The sequence below is a fragment of the Nycticebus coucang genome, chromosome X (genome assembly GCF_027406575.1).
Source record: "Nycticebus coucang isolate mNycCou1 chromosome X, mNycCou1.pri, whole genome shotgun sequence".
Classification (NCBI taxonomy): Eukaryota; Metazoa; Chordata; class Mammalia; order Primates; family Lorisidae; genus Nycticebus; species Nycticebus coucang.
The window spans coordinates 119,174,039-119,194,113 of NC_069804.1; the positions used below are offsets into that span (position 1 = coordinate 119,174,039).

General features: G+C 40.3%; 1 non-coding gene across 1 annotated transcript; it reads right to left on the minus strand.

The window, feature by feature from the left end:
• Positions 1-2,612: 2,612 nt before the first annotated feature.
• Positions 2,613-2,719, minus strand: LOC128578734 (U6 spliceosomal RNA). The gene has a single exon (XR_008377869.1). It is a non-coding gene; the product is annotated as a U6 spliceosomal RNA (small nuclear RNA).
• Positions 2,720-20,075: the final 17,356 nt, after the last annotated feature.

A 20,075-nucleotide genomic window follows, 5' to 3' on the forward strand; every position in this document is an offset into this window, starting at 1 on the left:
AATTTTTTTTGTTCTTCTGGGTAGATACCTGGAAATTGGAGGTCTGATTTGAGTTCTTTGAGGATTCTTCATACTTCTCTCCAAAAAGGCTGTATTAGTTTGCAATCCCACCAGCAGTGTAGAAGTGTTCCCTTCTCTCCAAATCCACATCAGCATCTGGTGTTTTGGGACTTTGTGATGTGGACTAATCTTGCTGGGGTTAGTTGATATCTCAAAGTGGTTTGGATTTGCATTTCTCTGATGATTTACGAAGATGAGCATTTTTTCATGTGTTTCTTGGCCATTTGTCTGTCATCCTTGGGGAAGTTTCTGTTCCAATCTCTTTTCCACTTATAGAGAGAGTTGTTTGCACTTTTCTTGCTGTTTAATTTGAGTTTTCTGTAGGTTCTATTTATCAGGCCTTTGTCATATTCATAACATGCTAAAATCTTCTCCCATTCCGAAGACTTTCTGTTTTCTTTGTTTATGGTACCCTTAGCTGTTCAAAAGCTTTTTAGCTTGGGAAATGTCATCTTCCAGTAATTCACCAGAATGCCAAACACAAAGGGAAAGATAAGAGTCACCAATACATGTTCTCTAAGCCTTTTAAGAAAACATGGAGTTGTTCCCTTGGCCACATATATGTGAATCTATGAGAAAGGTGATATTGTAGACAATGAGGGAATGGGTACTGTTCAAAAAGGCATGCCACACAAATAAATGTTACCATGGCAAAACTGTAAGAGTCTACAATATTACCCAGCATGCTGTTGACATTGTTGTAAACAAGGGCAAGATTCTTCACAAGAGGATTAATGTTTGTATTCAGCATATTAAGCACTCTAAGAGGCAAGATAGCTTCCTGATACACATGAAGGAAAATTATTAGAAAAAAAAAGGAAGCCAAAGAGAAATTTACCTGGGTTCAAGTGAATCACCAGTATGTTCCACCCCAGAGAAGCACACTTTTTGAGAACCAACGGAATGGAGCCTAAGCTCCTGGGACCTATTCCCTATGAATTCATGGCATAATAGGCATAAAGCATAGCACACAGAATAACCAAGAGAACTAATGGAACTGTGATATTAGGTGCTGGAACCTATTTGTTCCCCATGAATTCGTGGCATAATAGTTGTACAGCATAGCACACAGGATAACCAAGAGACCCCATGTAACAGTGCTGAAAACCATTCCCCATGAATTCATGGTATAATAGTCATACAAAGTCATATATGGCACAATAGTCATGTCACATTCAATGGCAAGGTGTCCCCCTGCACTTCTGGAATCTTTACTCTATGAATTCATGGCATAATAGGTATTAAAAATAAAAGGCCAATATTGTAAAAACAAAAAAGCCTTTTAGCTTGATTAAATCTCAGTTAGTTATTTTTGGTGTTATTGCAATTGCTAGGGGGGTCTCTCTCATAAAGTTTTTCCCAGGCCAATATCTTCAAGTGTTTTCCCCACACTCTCTTTTATAATTTTTGTTGTTTAATATCTTAAATTTAAATTTTTTATCCAACAAGAATCGTTTTTTTTTTCCCCCAATGGTGAGAGGTGCAAGTTCAGTTTCAGTCTTCTACAAGTGGATAACCACATCTCCCAGCATCATTTGTCAAATAAGAATTATTTTCCCCAGTGCATGCTTTTGTTAGGCTTATTAAACATTAAATGACCATATGTGGCTGGGTTCATCTCTAGATTCTCTATCCTATTCCATAGATTTACATCTCTATTTCTGTGCTAGTACCATTGTTGTTTTGATCACTATAGCCTTGTAATATAACCTGAAATCTGGCAACGTGATGACTCCAGATTTTTTTTTTTTTCCTAAGAACTACATTTACTATTCAGGGTTTTTTCTGGTTCCGTATGAGTCGAAGTACTATTTTTTCAAGTTCTTTACACATTGGTGCTTTGATTGGGATTGCATTAAATCTATACATTGCTTTGGGTAGTATGGACATTTTAACGATGTTGGTTCTTCCCAGCCATGAGCATGGTATGTTCTTTCATTTGTTGACATCTTCTGCTATTTCCTGTCTCAAAGTTTCATAATTCTCCTTACAGAGATATTTCATGTCTTTTGTTAGATATATTCCCAGGTATTTCATTTTCTTTGGTGTTATTATAAAAGGAATAGTCTTTTATTTTATTCTCGGCTTGATTATTGGCATATACAAAGGCTATACTGATTTGTGGGTATTAATTTTGTATCCTGAGCTGCTGCTATATTCCTGATCACTTCTAAGAACTTTATAGTTGAGTCTCTGGGATTTGCCAGGTATTAAGATCATGTCATCTGTGAAAAGGGAGAGTTTGATCTCCTCTGTCCCCATTTGGATTCCTTTGATCTCCTTCTCTTACCTGATCATGATAGCTAGGACTTCCAACAGTATGTTAAATAGCAGTGGAGACAGCCGCGGATTTAGACAGTGGGTGGGTAAGGTGATCGGATAGTTCTCCTTGTCTGGTTGCAGATTTGAGTGGAAATGCTTTGAGTTTTATTCCTTTCAATATGGTATCTGCTGTGGGTTTGCTGTAGATAGCCTCTATCAGCCTAAGGAATGTTCCATTTAAGCCTATTTTCTTGAGTGTTTTTATCATGAATGGATGCTGGATATTGTCAAAAAATATGGAGTGCTTGATGAAGTTGTGTGTCATCCTTGCACAGGGGCCAGGCTAATCTTCTCCATATCCTTCCAATTTTAGTATATGTGCTGCCAAAGTGAGCATCCAGGTCTGAATTCATATTTTTAAATCACTGTGATACAGAAACCAAGGAAGACAACAGGCACAGGTAAAAAATTCACTTTGTTTCTAGACAACCTCTGGGTTCAATTTCATGCAAAGCTTCTTGCTGCTATAGCAGGAGCAACCTTCCCACACTTTGGGAAAATGAGCAGGGTTCAGCGGCAGCAACTGTCTTACTGGCTGAACATCTGGAACCTGGGACTTGGGGTCCTCAAATTTGTCAGTTCTCCTATGCATGAATAATTGCAAGTCACAGACACTTAGCAGCTTGAAACATAGACAATATTTTTAAAATATGGTTTAGCTCTTTCTGCCTTGTGTGTATGTTGATTTTTAAGTTGAAAGGAATTTCAAATATGTAGGGATATGTGGGGAAACGTGGTTAGGATATGCTTGTCTTCTATATTTGTTTGTGCACTTCATCTGTTGCTATATTACACATGAAGTACCACTTGATACTTCAATCATACACGAACAGGATGGCACTAGCCCCATGGTCCCCAAATTGGGAGGACCCCAAGTGCTAAATGGCCCAAAACTCAACTCTGTGTCCCCCTCCCCTCGTGGTGGACTATAGCTTTTTCAGGAAAATGGTGTGTGGCTCTGAAAAGAGCCTTTGGGTCTCGGTGATCAGGCATTCCTCAGGTGGCTCACTTGCGGGTAGTGTGCCGGGTGAAGGCCTTGTTGGCCTCGGACATGGCATGCTTGCTGATGTGCAAGGACAGCCTCAGGCCAAGGGCGGACTGGATCTCTCTTGAGGTGATAGCTGAGCACTTGGTATGGTGGTCCAAGTGGCAGGCCTCCTGGGTGATTCGCTGCAGGATGTTGTGATCAAATGAATCCATGACGTTCACAGCCTCCGTGTTGAAGTAGGTGTCAAAACTGTTCCCTGCCTGGCTGGGGTGGCGACTGTGGGGCCTTGGCTGATTCTGCCTCTCGCTTGTTGATGACTTGGCCTCTTCTGGCTCCTTGGCGCCAGGGCAGGCGGTGTCAGAGGACATCCCAGAGGAAGGCTCATCTATGGCACAGACAGCTGCCGGGAAGCATAGAGAAAAGAAAATGGCGAATTTGAGCGGTTGGTCATCATTATATACTCAGGTTGCCTGACGTCACTGGGCAACTCGCCGTCTGACCAGATGAAAAATCACAAGGGTAGCCTGTCAGAGGGCCTCGGGGCCCTTAAGATGATTGGATAGTTCTCCTTGCATGTGATTCACATCCACCAATCACAGTGGGCATCTGCCAACATATGAGCTTCCGGTTGCCTGGCTTGGAGAATGTGACCATGATGCTCCATCAAGCAAAAGGTCACATGAACACAAAAGTTCAAAAGATAGGCAGGATGCCACAGCCCACCTTCCTCCCATCCCGTCAGGACACTGCACATCACAAACCCCTCAAATCTGTGGAACATTACCTGCAATCTTCCTCCCAAATCAGCAGCATGCCACCTACCCAGATAGTATAAGCCATCCTGCTGTGGTGGGCTACAGCTCTTTCAGGACAGATGCTGTGGCTGTGAGAAGAGACTTTGGGTTCGGTGCTGAAGTGGTCCTGAGGCTTTAATTTTATTGCTGAGTATTGTCTTGGGTATACGTTTTTTTTTTTTTTCCCCGATTCCATACAAAATGAAGAAATATTTTTTCCTGTTCTTCAAAGTATGATGTGGCTATTTTAATGGGATTGTGTTAAATCTGTACATTGATTCAAGTAGTATAGACATTTTAATAATTTTTCCCACCCAAGAGCATGGTATGTTCTTCCATTTGTTAATGTCTTCTGCAATTTCTTTTCTTAGCATTTCATAATGTTTTTCAACATTATGTATATTATGTAGAGTTCTTTTAAAATAATAATTGAATACTCAAACATAGTACAGAAATAACTGAATCACCAAGTTTAAGAAATTATAGCTGTGGAGATAAAAGTGACTCCATCTTGGATGTAAATCTGCCACAGTGACTTCAGATTAACCTAAGTCCAGTCAATGCCTCCTGCTTCTGACTTTGTTTACTCCCCTTAGTATAAGAACATGTATTCATCATAAATCCTGCCTTAGATCAAAGCAACCTTGATGCCATTGCACAAATTATAGGCTGTGGCACACATAGTGTTTTGCCTGGTCTGCAGGGTTGGCTTTGATTGTCTCTGCAGATGCACACACACCCTTTCCCTATGGCAGATAGCCCAGGATGTGGATGGATTGATAGTGGGGAGTAACGTATCGTGCTGTTGCCCAAGACTACATTTTCCTCAGTGAATTTCCCAATAAACCACCTTTTACTGACACAATGGATTTGTCTGCCTCATTCTTTAGTTTTTCATTGATACTGGAATTTCTCTTCAGTGAGTTCTTGGCCTCGGTGATTTAAGGAATGAATCCATGGACTACAGATCAGTGTTAAGATAGGATTTATTTACAGAAAATATAAGAATATCAAAATACCAAAGCTCCTGGCAGAGGGAACCCAGGTCAGGGAAAGAGCTCTTTCACTCCCTCTCTCTGCGTCTCTCTGGGCTCTTTGTTCAGGGGTATATATAGTCTCATGGGGTCCTTTGTAGTAAGATTTAGCCAGAACTCAGTTGTTACATTTAGTCAGAACTCATTTGTTACATTTAGCCCCAACTCAGTAGCAAGCGAATGGCTGCAATCCCTTTCATTCAGTCCTAGGAAACTTACATGAATTTGACCAGGCCTAGGAAATGGGAGGTTCCTTATTCAGCAGCAAGTGCAAGGGGAGGGAGATCTAAGGTGCTGGTGTCTCCCCAGCAGTTGTCTGGCCCCTCTGGCTACTGGAGCCTCCTACAGAGCCCCCCTGCCTACGCTCCAGCCCACTGGTTCCTCTGCCCGCTGCCATTGCACCAACACCTCCAGGGCTGAGGTGGAAGGTCTGCCCTTCAGCTCCACCGAGGTGGCTGGAGAGCCATCTGTCCTGTATCATCATCTCCTTCAGTATTTGGGGGCCACTTTGCATATACAGTCCTTTTATGGAACAATACTTATCTCAGAATCCCTAGAAACTAAGATTATTGGTCTAACTTGCTACCAGTTTTTTCATTCTGTTTATTTTGTGGCTATATTCTTTTATTTTTGAAAAAGCAAGCTTTTCACTCAGTTTTCCCGGATGAACCAGTAAGGGCCATCCGGGTATATTCCACACTGGAGTTGAGATGTCAAGTTGAAACTTGTGATTTACTAGCTGTGATCCTGTGCCTGCTGGTCTTTACTTTGTGGCATATACTGTCTGCTTTTATTCATGGTGATAAGGATGCGAATCCAGAACTGTATATGGGCATATCCTCTGCTTCACCCATCAAATCAGAGAAGAATAGAAATTGATTAAGAGAATTAAAATGATTCACCCTGCCCCTACTCCTACTCTGGCTTTTCTCCAAGGCTAAATGAAATCTACACATCAAATTGCCAGAATAACAACCCAGATCTTGGGCAGGGGCCAGTATAATGGGACAATTCTTGATTCCAGTTATTCACTGTTCTCCCTCTCTTTGATCCTGGTCTGTTTCTCCTGGACAAGGTGGGTGTGAAGACAGGTAGGGAAGGAGGACAATTGAAGAGGTGCACATTCCCAGTTTCTCTGTGTTATGGAAACAAAACTAGGATCACAGTCAGTTTTGGTGGATCCAAGAAACCAGAATTAGTGAAGCTTGAGAGCAGTTGCCCTTCTCGCCACACAATCTTTAGTCTGGTTTTATCCTGTTGCCCGGCATCTATCTGAGGGATGTGATTCACCAGTCCTGCCTCTCACAGCTTTTCCCATTTTCCCCATGATTCTTCTGAAATCTTGGAATTTGTCCATATTTTAACTACCTCTGTGTAGTGACTTTCCTACAAAGAGATAGTGGTGAACCACATCAGCACTTGGGATTGAAATTAGGCAAGGACCACATGTCCTTGTGCGGATCTGTTGTTTTTGCAAGAATTTTTGGATGCATGAAAGAAAATTTTGTATCTAGAAAGAATAATTGTCATGTTTATTGTCCTTATTTAAAACATTGGACTGGCATTGTGAATTCTATCCCTTCTGAGAACTGTGAATACTTTTTCTGATGAAATGGAAAGGGTGAAGCTTCTAAGACATGGTCATATAGCCATTGCATTAGATGGGACACTGGTAACCAAGTTGATTTCTGAAACTCACTTCAGTGTCTGATGCAGTAGACATGGTGTTAGCCTTACAGTGTCTTAGTTTTTGTTTGTTAAGAGACAGGATCTCTCTGTGTCACTGGGGCTACAGTGCAGTGGCATAATCCAAGCTCTGTGCATCCTTGGACTTCTGGGTTCAAACAACCATCCTACCTCAAGCTCCCCAGTACCCAGGACTGCAGGTGTGCAGCAATATAAAACAGTGATTTAAAGAAACATATTTCTTGTAGAGAATGGATTTTGTTATGTTGCCCAGCTCCTGGCCTCAAGCAATGCTCCTGCTTCATCCTCCCCAAGTGCTGGTATTACAGTCATGAGCCACGATATCCAGCCTAGCCTATAGTGTTTGAGCCTATAAGGGATACATAGAAACCATGCTTCTTCCTATTAGCCTACAGGAGAAGAAATGAATTAAAATAAAAAGAAATGCATCATTGGTTTGCTTCACCTGCCTTAATCTCCATTTGGAAGTTAACTCAAATGGAAATGCTTGCAGATACTGGGAGCCTATTCTGCTCTCACTCTCCCTACAGTCTTTCTTTCTTTCTTTCTTTCTTTTATTAAATCATAGCTGTGTACATTAATGCAATCATGGGGCACCATACACTGGTTTCATAGACCGTTTGACACATTTTCATCACTCTGGTTAACAGCCTTCCTGGGATTTTCTTAGTTATTGTGTTAAGATATTTACATTCTACATTTACTAAGTTTCACATATACTCTTGTAAGATGCACCGCAGGTGTAATCCCACCAATCACCCTCCCTCCACCCGCCTCCCTAGCCTCCCTTTCCCCCTTCCCCCAATTCTTAGGTTATAACTGGGTTATAGCTTTCATGTGAAAGCCATACATTAGTTTCATAGTAGGGCTGAGTACTGATACTTTTTCTTCCATTCTTGAGATACTTTACTAAGAAGAATATGTTCCAGCTCCATCCATGTAAACATGAAAAAGGTAAAGTCTCCATCTTTCTTTAAGGCTGCATAATATTCCATGGTGTACATATACCAAAATTTATTAATCCATTCATGGATCGATGGGCACTTGGGCTTTTTCTATGACTTAGCAATTATGAATTGGGCTGCGATAAACATTCTGGTACAAATATCTTTGTTAAGATGTGATTTTTGGTCTTCTGGGTATATGCCTAGTAGAGGAATTATAGGATTGAATGGCAGATCTATTTTTAGATCTCTAAGTGTTCTCCAAAAATCTTTCCAAAAGGAATGTATTAATTTGCATTCCCACCAGCAGTGGAGTAAATGTTCCCTTTACTGCACATCCACACCAACATCTCTGGTCTTGGGATTTTGTGATATGGGCTAATCTTACTGGAGTTAGATGATATCTCAAAGTAGTTTTGATTTGCATTTCTCTGATGATTAATGATGATGAGCATTATTTCATATGTCTGTAGGCCATGTGCCTGTCTTCTTCAGAGAAGTTTCTCTTGAAGTCCCTTGCCCAGCCTGCGATGGAATCACTTGTTCTTTTCTTGCCTATACGTTTGAGTTCTCTTTGCATTCTGGTTATTAAACCTTTGTTGGAAACATAACCTGCAAATATCTTCTCCCATTTTGAGGGCTGTCTGCTTGCTTTACTTACTGTGTTCTTGGCTGTGAAGAAGGTTTTTAGTTTGATCAGGTCCCAGTAGTGTACTTTGAAGCTGCTTCAATTGCCCAGGGGGTCCTCTTCATAAAATACTCACCCAGAATGATTTCTTCAAGGGTTTTCCCTGCACTCTCTTCTAGTATTTTTATAGTCTCATGTCTTAAGTTTCAATCTTTAATCCAGTGAGAGTCTATCTTAGTTAATGGTGAAAGATATGGGTCCACTTTCAGTCTTCTACAGGTTGCCAGCCAGTACACCAAGCACCATTTGTTAAATAGGGAATCTTTTCCCCACTGAATGTTTTTAATTGGCTTGTCAAAGATCAAATAACGGTAAGTAGCTGGATTCATCTCTTGATTCTCTATTCTGTTCCAGACATCTACTTCTATGTTTTTGTGCCAGTACCATGCTGTGTTGATAACTATTGATTTATAGTATAGTCTGAGTTCTGGTAGCGTGATTCCATCTGCTTTGTTTTTATTTCTGAGTAATGTCTTGGCTATTCGAGGTTTTTTCTAATTCCATATAAAACGAAGTATTGTTTTTTCAAGATCTTTAAAGTATGACAGTGGAGCTTTAATAGGGATTGCATTAAAATTGTATATTGCTTTGGGTAGTATGGATATTTTAAAAATGTTGATGCTTCCCAGCCATGACAATGGTATGTTTTTTCATTTGTTAACATTTTCAGCAATTTCTTCTGCTAGAGTTTCATAGTTCTCTTTATAGAGATCTTTCACATCCTTTGTTAGATAAACTCCCGAATATTTCATCTTCTTTGGCACTACTGTGAATGGGATAGAGTCCTTAACTGTTTTTTTTCAACTTGACTATTGTTGGTATATATAAAGGCTACCGATTTATGAATGTTGATTTTGTAACCTGAGATGCTGCTGTAGTCCTTGATCACTTCTAAGAGTTTTGTAGTAGAATCCCTGTTGTTTTCCAGATATACAATCATATCACCTGCAAAGAGCAAAATTTGATCTCTTCTGACCCTATATGGATACCCTTGATTGCTTTTTCTTCCCTAATTGTGGTGGGTAAAACTTCCATTAAATGTTAAAGAGCAGTGGAGACAATGGGCAGCCTTGTCTGGCTCCTGATCTGAGTGGAAATGATTTCAATTTAACTCCATTCAATACAATATTAGCTGTAGGTTTGTTGTAGATAGCCTCTATCAGTTTAAGAAATGTCCCTTCTATACTAATTTTCTTAAGTGTTCTGATCATGAAGTGATGCTGGATATTATCAAAAGCTTTTTCTGCATTAATTGAGAGAATCATATGGTCTTAGTTTTTTAATTTGTTTATGTGCTGAATTATACTTATAGATTTACGTATATTGAACCAGCCTTGAGACCCTGGGATAAAACTGACTTGGTCATGATGTATAATTTGTTTGATGTGTTGCTGGATTCTGTTTGTTAGAATCTTGCTGAATATTCTTGCATCTGTATTCATTAGTGATATTGGTCTATAATTTTCTTTTCTTGTTGGGTGTTTTCCTGGTTTGGGGATCATGGTGATGTTTGGTTCACAGAATGTGTTGGGTAATTTTCCATCTTTTTCTACATTTGGAACAGGTTGTGTAATATAGGTACTAAATCCTCTTTAAAGGTTTGGTATAATTCTGACATGAAGCCATCTGGTGCCGGACTTTTCTTTTAGGGAGGGTTTGTATGCTACTTCAGAACTTGCTATGGGCCTCTTCAACATTTCCACTTGATTCTGGCTAAGTCTTGGAAGGTGGCGTGCTTCCAAGTATTGGTCAATTTCCTTCAGATTTTCATATTTCTGAGACTAAAGTTTCTTGTAATATTCATTTAGGATTTTTTGATTTTCTGAGGAGTCTGTTGTTATTTTGTCTTTGTCATTTCTGATTGATGAGATTAGAGATTTTACTCTTTTTTTCCTGGTTAGGTTAGCCAAAGGTTTATCTATTTTATTGACCTTTTCAAAAAGCCAACTTTTTGATTTATTGAACTGTTGTACAATTCTTTTGTTTTCAATTTCATTTAATTCTGCTCTAATTTTGTTTATTTCTTTTCTCCTACTGGGTTTGGGTTTGGAATGTTCTTCCCTTTCCAGTGGCTTGATATGTCCCATTAAGTTGTTAACTTCCTCTCTTTCTGTACTCTTGAGAAAGACTTGCAGTGCTATAAATTTCCCTCTTTGGACTGCGTTTGTAGTATCCCAGAGGTTCTGATAGTTCGTGTCGTCATTGTTGTTTTGTTCCAAAAAATTGGTGATTTTTTTCTTAATCTCATCTCTGACCCAGCTATCATTCAGCATAAGGTTCTTTAACTTTTATGTTTTTGTATGAGTATGCAGATTCCTGTTCTTACTCAGCTCAACTTTTATTCCATGGTGGTCCGAGAAGATGCAAGGAATAATTTATATTCCTTCAAATTTACTGAGGTTAGACTTGTGACCTAAGATGTGATCAATTTTGGAATATGATCTGTGGGCTGATGAGAAGTATGTGTATTCAGTTTTGTTGGGATGAAATGTTCTGTAGATGTCTGCTAAATCCAAATGTTGGAAGGTTAGGTTTAAATCTAAAATTTCTTTGCTCAACTTCTTATTGGAGTATCGATCCAACACAGCCAAAGGAGTGTTGCAATCTTCGACTATTATGGAGCTGGAGGAAAACAAGTTGCTCATGTCTGTTAGAGTTTCTCTTGTAAATTGAAGTGCATTCTGGTTGGGTGCATAGATATTAACAATTGAGATCTCATCATATTGAGTATTACCCTTAACAAATATGAAGTGACCATTCTTGTCCTTCCTTACTTTTGTTGGTTGTAAAGCCTATTGTATCTGCAAAAAATTTTGATTTTTTCTGATTACCCTTTGATTGAAATATGAATGACTATCCTTTCACCCTTAGTCTATATTTGTCTTTTAAGGTAAGATGTGACTCTTGTATACACAAAATATCTGGCCTGAGTTTTTGTATCCAGTCAGCTAACCTATGCCTCTTTGGAGGACAGTTTAAGCCATTCACATTAATGGAGAATATTGTTAAATCTGGTAAAATTTTGGTGATTGAGTTTTTAAAAAGTCCAGTGGATATTTTTAATCCTTTCACCAGTGTGGAAGTTGGAGTTTCATCAGACGTTTCTAAGTGAGTTTACTTTTATGGTAGAGAATTGGCTTGGTCGTTATGGAAAGTAGGTCTGAGAATATCCTGAAGACCTGGTTTGGTTATGTCAAATTTCTTCAACGTATGAATGTCATTAAAGTATTTAATTTCTCCATCATAAACGAAACTCAGTTTAGCTAGATAAAGGATTCGGGGTTGAAAGTTATTTTTCTTTTGGAGATTAAAAGTCAATGACCACCTTCTTCTGGCTTGAAAAGTTTCAGCAGAAAGATGTGTAAGTCATTCTAATTTTCTTCCATTTGTAGGTAATGGATTTCTTATGTCTGGCTGCTTTCAGAATTTTCTCCTTCTTATTAACTTTAGTGAAGTTAATTATGATATGCCTGGGGGATGTCTTATTGGGACTGAGTCGTGCTGGGGTTCTGAAACTGTCTGCTATCTGAATTTCAGAATCTCTAGGCATGTCTGGAAAATTCTCTTTTGTAATTTCATGGAGAAGGGCCTGTGTGCCTTGTGAGGCCACTTCATCACTTTCAGGGATTACAATGAGGTGGATATTAGCCTTCTTGAATTATCCCAGAGCTCTCTGAGAGAATGATCCATTTTTACTCTCCGTTTCTCTTCCTCTTTGAGAGTTTGGGAGTATTCAAAGGCTTTGTCTTCAGTGTCAGAAATACTTTCTTTTCCTTGGTCCACTCTGCTACTGAGGGATTCTACTGTATTTTGCAGATCTTTGAGCGCTGCAAATTCTTGCTTCAGTGCGTCAAAATCTTTGGTGGTTTTGTCTTTAAATTTGTTAAATTCTTGGGACAACTTTTAAATTTCTCCTCGAATTTCTAGTTCCGACTTTTGAATTGCTGCTCGAATTTCTAATTCGAAATTGTCCTCCATTGTATTGATCTCATTTGCAATCCAAATTCTGAATTAGATTTCTGACATTTCTGTCAGCTGTTTATGAATGGGATCTTCAGTTACATCTGCCATATATTTCCTTGGGGGGGGTTAATCTATTCTGATTATTCATGTTACCAGAGTTTTTCCACTGATTTCTTCCCTTGGTTGTTTTATACCATTTTGTTTTTTTCCCTTGGAGCTTTATTGAGGACCTGGACAGTGCTATAGCCTGAAAAACTGGGGACCTGTTTGGTGTGGTGGGGCTAAGTGGTTCTGTCTTGTTTTCAGCTGGTTTCTGTTCGACCCTAGTGAAACAGTTACTCTGGATTGAAGTCTCAGCTGTGGAGAAATACCAGCAATTAAGTCACCCCGCCCCCCACAGGCAACAATTGGAAAAGGAAAATCGAACCTTCCTACAATCACACACCCAGGGAACCACCTGAATAATCCTCGGGCAATTGGCTCAGTTCAAAACGTCCAAATCCATTGTCTCAGTCAGCACCTGTCTCAGGTGGGAGAGTTTAAAAGGACTCCGGCAAGTGGATGACAGGTGTCTGGTGACTACTCTAATATGGCTTGCTCCAGTGCTCCGTAGAGTCAGGAGGACCCACCCAGCAAATAGGTCAGTCTGGAAAGGTTGATGCCTTTTTCCCCACCTTGCACTTCTGTCACACCCAGTCACTTATAGTCCCACAGGTCTTTGACCAAATTGCCTGTAGCGAATAGACACTCCAGGGGTTTGCACCTGCCTGAATTACAAGGAAATCTATTTCTGCTCAGCCAGGCCACTGCACTATGCCTCTATCTAGCACGAGGAGGTGAGGCCTGACAACCTCAGGCGCTTGATGGAGGCTGTGGGGTGTTCACTGAGTTCCAGCCCTGCCTCTGATTGATGTTACTGACAGAACAGAGCAGAACAACTTTGCGGGAATTTGTTTCTGTCCCTGCTAAATTCCCCTGCAGAAGAGAAGCTGTTTTGAGTTCCCAGAGCCTGCTCCTTAGGCCCTGTCTTTACTCCTGCAGATTTGTATTCGGTTACCTGTCAGTTCTAGCCTCCTGTCTTCCTTTGTCTATAAGCTGATGATTTCCTGAGGTCCGGATGTGTCTTAGGCTCAGTAAAGCGGTCCTCTGGGTCAGCTCTGCCCTGGGACCATCCCAGCTCTGTGCATGCATTTCTAGTCCTGGCGCTCTACCCAGGCTGGTACCGCCTCAGGGAAACTCTTTACTCATGGGGCCTGCATTTCCATCCCAAATCTGTTCTGTGGTTGTTGCCACCTGAGTAGATGCCCGGCCTCCCCTTTTGGCCAGGGAGAGAGGGGATGTGGCTTCAGAATATCCGGGAGTGAGCCCTATTGCTGCTAAAAGACGGCTGCATTCTGCGCCTCGGGGCACCACCAGTCCAGTGTGGTTCCCTCTCAGCCGACCATTCTCTCCTCACTCCTGTGCCCCAGAGTCAGCACTGACCAGCTGCAGGTTAGGCCCTGTCCACACCCATGGAGAAATCACCCAAGAATCTGGACTCCTGGGGGACAGGCCTGCAGACCTCAGAGAAGAGTGGAGGGTAGTGTTGGGAGCTCAGAGTTGCAGATAGAGAATACATATAGTTTTACACAATTTTATGCCTGGCAGGAGAATGTTGTGGCACCCTATTAGGGGAGGTAGGTCCTGTTTCTAGAGGGTCTCTCCTGTGGAGTGTAGTGGGAGGACCTTTGAACTCTGCCCATTTGTTTGTGGGGCAGTCTGATCCATTCTTATGTGGGAGGGGACTCCCATCCGCTTGGTGATGGATTTTGTACCTTTTGTTTGTATCCCTGGGGTCGCAGCTCACCTCAGCAGGGTTGATGTGCATTCTTCAACCTTCTGTCTTGGTGCAGCTCAAATCCACCTGGTTACTTGCTACATTTCTGTCCTTTAACTCTCCTTCTGGATGGGAGCCTCTGTGGAAAGCTGGCTTCAGTCAGCCATCTTATCTCCGCCCCACCTAGTTTTTTCACTTATGCAGTTGTAATAGTTATCAGCATGCGCTCTAAAATGGGGATAACTGGAGTTAAGTCTTCCTACTATTATCTCATGTTCTGCTTGAGATACCCTTTGGAACCTCCCTACAGTTTTTCTATGTCCTCACAACCACCCCTTTCACAACCCAAGTGACATGCATTTTTGTAGGTAGGTACTATGGCAAACTATACATTTTCATTTTATGGTCAGGTGTTAGAGGATTTCTAAAAGAAGAGGTCAATGGGGATTATAGGAATCTTAGTGGCTCCATATGAGGAGGATCAGAAATTGGAACCAGATTTTTGCCCTGTTCTTTTCCATCAAGTAGGCACTTCATTTATTCTCAATTCTGTCTATGTGTGTGTCCATCAGATGGTTTAAGGTCAGAGATTGAGAGGATGTCTTTAATAGCTAGAAACTTTTGCCTCCTTGTGGTGATAAATCTAGCATAAATAGTATGAATTTGCTACATGGGTGGGATCACCTTCTTGTGGATAAGTCATATGCAAGGTCATTTCAGAGTCTAGTACTCTGTCCAGTGAACCAAAGATTTGTTTTTATGGATCTACCATATGTGTGACAGCCAGCAGCATCTCAAACAGTATCTGCACCATATGGCATTGTGTGCCAGATTCAGCAAGGATGCTCATTCTTAGAAACTCCTGTCATTGAGGAAGCCTGTCTGTTTCTGTTTTTGGTCGGAGGCAAAAGTTTGATTGCTTTGACAAATGGAGTGTGTAGAAGTGATTTCATCCCAATTTGTAGATAACCGTTAAGATGACTGGAAATTTCTGTCTTCCTATTGAGAGGCCCGAACTGCCATGTAAAAATTCTGCCTATGCAATGCTCCTAAAGGGACTATGTGAGTCTGTGGAGGGGCACAGGTTCCCAGCAGCGCCCATTACTCCCACTAGACCCCCAGCAAGCCCCTCCTACACAGCAGGCATGTGAGTGACAGTTGTCCCAAACATTGCAGTGTAACTGAGACATCAGCTGATAGTTGTATTTCATTTCAACGATTCCATTGCTGCAAACTTTTTTTTTTTAGGATGCTGGATGGGGCAGTGCCTGTGGCTCAAAGGGCTTGGGCACTGGCCCCATATGCTGGAGGTGGCAGGTTCAAACCCAGCCCCAGCCAAAAACTGCAAAAAAAAAAAAAAAAAAGAGAGAGAGATCAGATAATATTCACCTTCCAGGGATGTGGTGAGGATTTATTTATTTATTTATTTTTGTTTAGCAGGCTGGGGCTGGGTTCGAACCCACCAGCCCCAGTGCATGTGGCCGGTGCTCCAACCACTGACCTATGGGTGCCCAGCCCCTACAAATGTTTTGATTACATAAATTATGTTTGTACCTTTTGGGTCAAATTTATGAGTGCCCATTGCCTAGATCATGTGTGTTGTACACATTAGGTGTGAATTTACCCATCCTCTCCTCCCACCTCCCACATACTTGATTTTTGATGAGTGTAATTTTCATATGTGCACATAAGTGTTGATTGATTAGTTCCATTGAGCATTGTTTTCATGTGCTTCTTGGCCATTAGTCTATCTTCACTTGAAAAGTTTATCCTCATACCTTTTGCCCATTTTTAAGCAGGGTTGTTTAATTTTTTTTCTTGTTTATTTGCTTGAATTCTTTGTAGATTCTGGTTATCAACACTTTATTAAATGGGTAACATACAAATATTTTCCCCATTCTATTCACTCTAATGATTGTTTCCTTGGCTGTGCAGATGCCTTTTGATTTGATCAAATCCTATTTATTTACTTTTGTGGTTGCTATATTGTGTTTGGGGTCTTCTTCATAAAGTCTTTGTCTAGGCTGACATTTTTAAGAAATTTCTCAATATTTTCTTCTAGAATTATTATAGTTTCATGCCTTAAATTTAGGTGTTATATTCATGACTGGTTAATTTTCTGTGAGTGTTAAGAGACATGGGTCTTATTTCAGCCTTCTACATGTAGTTATCCACTCTTCCCAGTACCATTTATTCCATAGAATAGGGATTCTTTTACATGGTGCATGTTTTTGTGGCTTATGATTTTTTTTTAAATTGAGACAGAGTTTCACTGTGTTGCCCTTGATAGAGTGCTGTGGCATTGTAGCTCACAGCAACCTGAAACTCATGGGCTCAAGCGATTCTCTTGCCTCAGCCTCCCGAGCAGCTGGGACTACAGGCACCCACCACAATGCCCGGCTATTTTTTTGTTTTAGCAGGCCTGGGCTGGGTTCGAACCCACCAGCCCTGGTGCATGTGGCTGGTGCCCCACCCACTTAGCCACTGGAGCCACCTGCAGCTTATGATTTTAAGGGCCACTTACCTTTTCTTTTATTGTTGGTGATTCATTGAGGGTACAAAGAATAAGTTTACATTGATTGCATTTGTTAGGTGAAGTCTCTCTTATAATTGTATTGTGCCCCCAAAAGGTTTGTCACGCATCGTGACTCCCCACCCTCCTCCCTCTTTCTTTCTCTTTGTCCTCCTCTTCCTCCACCCCCCACTGTGTACAATGTCATTAATTGTGCACATATCAAGATTGAGTACATAGGATTCTTGCTTCTACATTCTTGTGATGCTTTGGTAAGAATAATGTGTTCCACTTCCATCCAGGTTAATAAAAAAGATGTAAAGTCTCCATCTTTTTTAATGGCTGAATAGTATTCCATGGTATACATATACTAGAGCTTGTGAATCCATTCCTGGGTTGGTGGGTATTTAGGCTGTTTCCACATTGTGGCGATTATAAATTGAGTTGCAATAAACAGTCTAGTGCAAGTGTCCTTATGGTAAAAGGATTTTTTCTTCTTCTGGATAGATGCCCTGCAATGGGATTGCTGGATCAAATGGGAAGTGTAGTTAGAGTTCTTTGATGGTTCTCCATACTTCCTCCTAAAAATGTTGTATTAATTTGCAGTTCCACTAGCAGTGTAAAAGTGTTCCCTTCTCTCCACATCTATTCAGCAACTGCAGTTTTGAGATTTTGTGATGTGGAACATTCTTACTGGGGTTAGATGATATCTCAGTGTGGTTTTGATTTGCATTTCTCTAATAATTAGGGACAATGAGCATTTTTTCATATGTTTATTATCCATTCATCTGTTTTCTTTAGATAAAGTTCTATTCATCTCTCTTATCCATTTATATAAAAGATTGTTGGATTTTTTTATGTTGATTAATTTGAGTGCTCTGTACATCCTAGTTATCAAGCTTTTGTCCAATTCAAAATATGCAAATATCCTTTCCTATTGTGTAGGTTGTCTATTTGCTTTGCTTGTTGTCTCCTTGGCTGTACAGAAGCTTTTCAGTTTAATTAAGTCCCATTTGTTTATTTTTGTTGTTGCGATTGCCACAGAAGTTTTCTTCATAAAGTCTTTCCCCAGGCTGATACATTCAAGTGTTTTGTGCATGCTTTCTTTGAGGATTTGTATCATTTCATGCCTTAAATACAGGGCCTTCATCCATCTTTAATCAATTTTTGTGAGTGGAGAAAAGTACGGATCCAGTTTCAGTCTTTTTTTTTTTTTAATTTTTTTATTAAATCATAACTGTATACAATGATATGATTATGGGGCATCATACACTCACTTCATAAACCATTTGACACATTTTTATCACAGTGGTTAACATAGCCTTTCCGGCGTTATCTCAGTTACTGTGCCAAAACATTTATATTCTACATTTACCAAGTTTCGCAAATACCCCTGTAATATGCACCACAGGTGTGATCCCACCGATTCCCCTCCCTCTACCCACCACCCCTTTCCCACTTCCCCCTATTGTGAAGTTGTAGCTGGGTTATAGCTTTCATGTGAGAGTCCCAAATTAGTTTCATAGTAGAGCTGTGTACATTGGGTATTTTTTCTTCCATTCTTGGGATACTTTACTAAGAAGAATATGTTCCAGCTCCATCCATGTAAACATGAAAGAGGTAAAGTCTCCATCTTTCTTTAAGGCTGCATAGTATTCCATGGTATACATATACCACAATTTATTAATCCATTCGTGGATCGATGGGCACTTGGGCTTTTTCCATGACTTAGCAATTATGAATTGGGCTGCAATAAACATTCTGGTACAAATATCTTTGTTATGTTGTGATTTTTGGTCTTCTGGGTATATGCCCAGCAGAGGAATTACAGGATTGAATATCAGATCTATTTTTAGATCTCTGAGTGTTCTCCATATATCTTTCCAAAAGAAATGTATTAATTTGCATTCCCACCAGCAGTGCAGAAGTGTTCCCTTTTCTCCGCATCCACGCCAACATCTCTGGTCTGGAGATTTTGTGATATAGGCTAGTCTCATTGGAGTTAGATGATATCTCAAAGTAGTTTTGATTTGCATTTCTCTGATGATTAAAGATGATGAGCATTTTTTCATATGTCTGAAGGCCGTGCACCTGTCTTCTTCAGAGAAGTTTCTCTTCAAATCCCTTGCCCAGCCTGCGATGGGATCCCTTGTTTTTTTCTTGCTGATGCGTTTGAGTTCTCTGTGGATTCTGGTTATTAAACCTTTGTCAGAGTTATACCCTGCAAATATCTTCTCCCATTCTGAGGGCTGTCTGCTTGCTCTGCTTACTGTGTTCTTAGCTGTGCAGAAGCTTTTTAGTTTGATCAAGTCCCAGTAGTGTATTTTTGAAGCTGCTTCAATTGCCTGCGGGGTTCTCCTCATGAAATACTCACCCAGACCAATTTCTTCAAGGGTTTTCCCTGCATTCTCCTCTAGTATTTTTATAGTTTCATGTCTTAAGTTTAAATCTTTAATCCAATGAGAGTCTATCTTAGTTAATGGTGAAAGGTGTGGGTCCAATTTCAGTCTTCTGCAGGTTGCCAGCCAGTTCACCCAGCACCATTTGTTAAATAGGGAATCTTTTCCCCACTGAATGTTTTTAATTGGCTTGTCAAAAATCAAATAGCGGTAAGTAGCTGGATTCATCTCTTGGTTCTCTATTCTATTCCAGATATCTACTTCTCTGTTTTTGTGCCAATACCATGCTGTTTTGATCACTATCGATTTGTAGTAAAGTCTGAGGTCTGGTAGTGTGATTCCTCCTGTTTTGTTTTTATTTCTGAGTAATGTCTTGGCTATTCGAGGTTTTTTCTGATTCCATATAAAACGAAGTAATGTTTTTTCAAGATCTTTAAAATATGACAGTGGAGCTTTAATAGGGAGTGCGTTGAAATTATATATTGCTTTGGGTAGTATGGACATTTTGATAATGTTGATTCTTCCCAGCCATGAGCATGGTATGTTTTTCCATTTGTTAACATTTTCAGCTATTTCTTTTCTTAGAGTTTCGTAGTTCTCTTTATAGAGATCTTTCACGTCTTTTGTTAGGTAAATTCCCAAATATTTCATCTTCTTTGGCACTACTGTGAATGGGATAGAGTCCTTAACTGCTTTTTCAATTTGACTGTTGTTGGTGTATATAAAGGCTACCGATTTATGAATGTTGATTTTGTAACCTGAGACGCTGCTGTATTCCTTGATCACTTCTAGGAGTTTTGTAGTAGAGTCCCTAGTGTTTTCCAGATACACAATCATATCATCTGCGA